The 2,906-nt window shown below is 39.5% G+C and overlaps 1 long non-coding RNA gene across 1 annotated transcript; it reads right to left on the bottom strand.

Annotated features, from left to right (window-relative positions):
* Positions 1-238: 238 nt before the first annotated feature.
* LOC148132143 (uncharacterized) lies at positions 239-2,488 on the bottom strand. Its single transcript, XR_015747632.1, has 2 exons — positions 1,217-2,488; positions 239-745 (listed from the first exon to the last, which is right to left on the bottom strand). It is a non-coding gene; the product is annotated as an uncharacterized LOC148132143 (long non-coding RNA).
* Between the last annotated feature and the right edge of the window lie 418 nt (positions 2,489-2,906).

Below are 2,906 nucleotides of genomic sequence, written 5' to 3'. Positions count from 1 at the left end.
TTTACCACTGGAAGTTATTTAAGTCCTCTTTTTAAAACAAAAACCTTACTTACTATAGTCGAGTCAGAAAAAAGTAGGCAATGCTAAAATATTTTTACATTTCACAAAGTCCAGCCATGGAAGAATTATAGTTTGTTAAATGATATAGAACTAAAACAGTGGAAAATGCAAGTGGAAAAATCCCAGGCTGATTAAACATCTGCATTTTTCATCCCTACAAAGAGTACTTGCTGCAAACTTTACAGTTTATTTATTATATGCCATCAAGTCAATGTCCACTTTCAGTAGCCATAAAGATTTTCTCCAGGACCTCTAACCCCAACTTCCAATGTAATTGAGTCTTCCTGCTGGCTGTCCCCTTTTTCCTTTTTCTTCCAAGACTTTCCATTATTCCTTAGTATTTCATCTCTATTTCAGAAATGAATACATTCTAGAACATACATTTCCCAAATTCATTTTATGATAGTAAATACACAGTATGAAACTACTAATAGAAACCTTATTGTTTAAAAATATTTCTAAACTAACAAGTTAATCTCAAGTCAAGTAAAGCTGAACTCCTTTGGATTTTGTAGACTTTTCATATAGTTTTTTTGAAAACAATACTTTGTCATTATGATTTTTTTAGATGCCTTTAAATTCCTAGTCCCTAGATTCCTATCCAGATAGTAACCAGGATTACTCTGCTGATGTAGATGACCAAGATGACCCTGAGAAAGGGGTCAAACACATAAGTCATGAGACCCTGAAACAAAATAAAATGTTAAAAAGTTATAATATTTATGTAGTTACTTACCAAGCACATCTAAGTTATATTAAAGTAACCAAAATATTGTTACAATCCCTGAGGCACGTCACAACTTTTGAGCATCCTTAAAGTTTGGAAATTGTAAGCTGAAAAATTTGACATGCCCTACGAGTGCCCACCAGCAAGAGATCTAAGTCCAGCCCTACCATAAATGCCTTTATCTCCCACTCAGTTTCCTTGACTTATTAGTTGGTCAGATTCTTGTAGAGAGCTTAAGCTTGCAGTAGATCTTTCTACTCATTTGAACTGCCTGAATCTCCTGATTTCCCCAGCACTTGACAGCTTAGCTACCAAGAACCAGACATTGCCACCTGCTGAGACATCATTAAAGTGCTTATCAGTAAAACAGTCTGAAGCACACACACCCCAAAAAATTGTGCAAAACAGGAAACATTTGTTTAAAGTTACCATATTAATACAGCCATCAGTCCAGTGCTCAAAGGAAAATGTTTCATTGAAGGTTTTTTCCTTTTAAGATTCTGCCAATGTAAAAGAATATATTATTCTTTGTAAATTATTGAACTTCAAGATACTTTTAATCTTGATTATTGATATGAAAAGCCAGATAATAAAGAAGCTATTACAAAAGTAGAGTTTTCAAATTTCCCCAAACATTCCCCATTTCCTAAGTAATGGCAAGTCAAAGGGAAGCCATAACATTGACCATACAATGATTTATCTTTTAGAAGTCCAATACTGCTATTTCTTTATAACTTTTCATTCATCAGAAAACCAATAATTTTCTGTCTCAAGCAGCAGATCTAACATCAATATTCTCCCACTCTTAAGGCGATAGTCTTGACTAGCCATCTTTCTGTAAATTCAAAAAGCAATTTTCTTCCACATAAATGCAATCAATCAGGTTTCAAGCATTTTCTCTCAATGTATGAAAGGTCTGGTGATAGGAAACACCATCCTTGCAGTCTTGAACATAGTAATTCTGCTTTTGATTTTTGACAAACCTAAGTCCCTGAACAGGTCATTTAATTCTGAGATATATTATGAGATGTGGATGAGATGAGGATCACCAGACATATACAGTTCAAAATCTGGACCATTGTCACTGTCTGCCTGACTGGTACATTGCATCATTTTCACCTGTTTGTATTTAGGCTCCATTTCTGTGATGGCTTTAGTACTAGCAAACTGTCATCCTGTGCCACTGGTCTCATGGCTGAGGGAAGATTGGGGTATTTCACTGATTTCTTAATTTTAGAAGAGAAACCAATGACATTAGTCAGACAGACATAAGTCTGTCACATAATTATTCTGTTTTGGCCATATCAGGATAGCAAACGATATTCACTTCCGAGTTCCTCTGAGCCAAGTTCCAAGATCAAGTCTCGCACAACAAATACATTTTTTCTTCTCATAAATGCATTCAAATTCCAGGTTTAGAGGATTTTCTCTCAAATTTATGAGAAGTCTGTGCCTGCCCAGAAGGTGAAGCTCATGTACAGCTGAACCACGACTTTCTGAATTATCTTAATTAAGGTGGGGGGAATCCTAAAACACAGTGACTAACTAATCACAGTGGCCGGGATTTCTTTAACAGGAACAAGCAGACCTCTAGAGCCTGAAAAATGCCCTTCCCGCCGGTCGCGAAGAGGTCGGTAAGCAAAACTGGAGCCAAACAGCAAACTAGCTCCTCCAAGCAGGCTGGCCACGAAGAGCCTTCTGATTGCCGGCTACCCGGGAGACGTAGAAAGGCGCACGACATTGTCTTAACAAGGTGGGCCCAGCCGAGGCCGGTTCCTAGGTCCCGGGATGGAGCCAAGGAGAGCCATCCGGCTCAGGGCCCGAGAGGGAGACTCTAAAAGCGGGGTTCCCGCAGGCCAAGCCCACCAATTCCGCCCAAGAAAACTCTCGAGGGCTGAGGTACGGCCCTTCCGGCTCCTCGATTGCGACTCCTTTTGAATCTCACCGCCTCCCTAAGTGAAAAAGATAACATCCATTCGCCCATCCCGCCTTTTTGACGCTTTATAGGCCAGAGCCGCTGTCTGTTACAATAGCGGACGCCCCTAGCGTCGGTCAGCCAATTAAAACCGGCAGGCGAGTCCCGTGCTTGCACGCAAATTCGAACTGGCAAAGGAGTCCC

Source organism: Notechis scutatus, chromosome 2 (genome assembly GCF_049901735.1).
Source record: "Notechis scutatus isolate UNSWTSFEM ecotype Mainland chromosome 2, rNotScu1.2, whole genome shotgun sequence".
In the NCBI taxonomy this organism is placed as follows: Eukaryota; Metazoa; Chordata; class Lepidosauria; order Squamata; family Elapidae; genus Notechis; species Notechis scutatus.
This window is presented reverse-complemented; position numbering and strand designations above follow the sequence as displayed.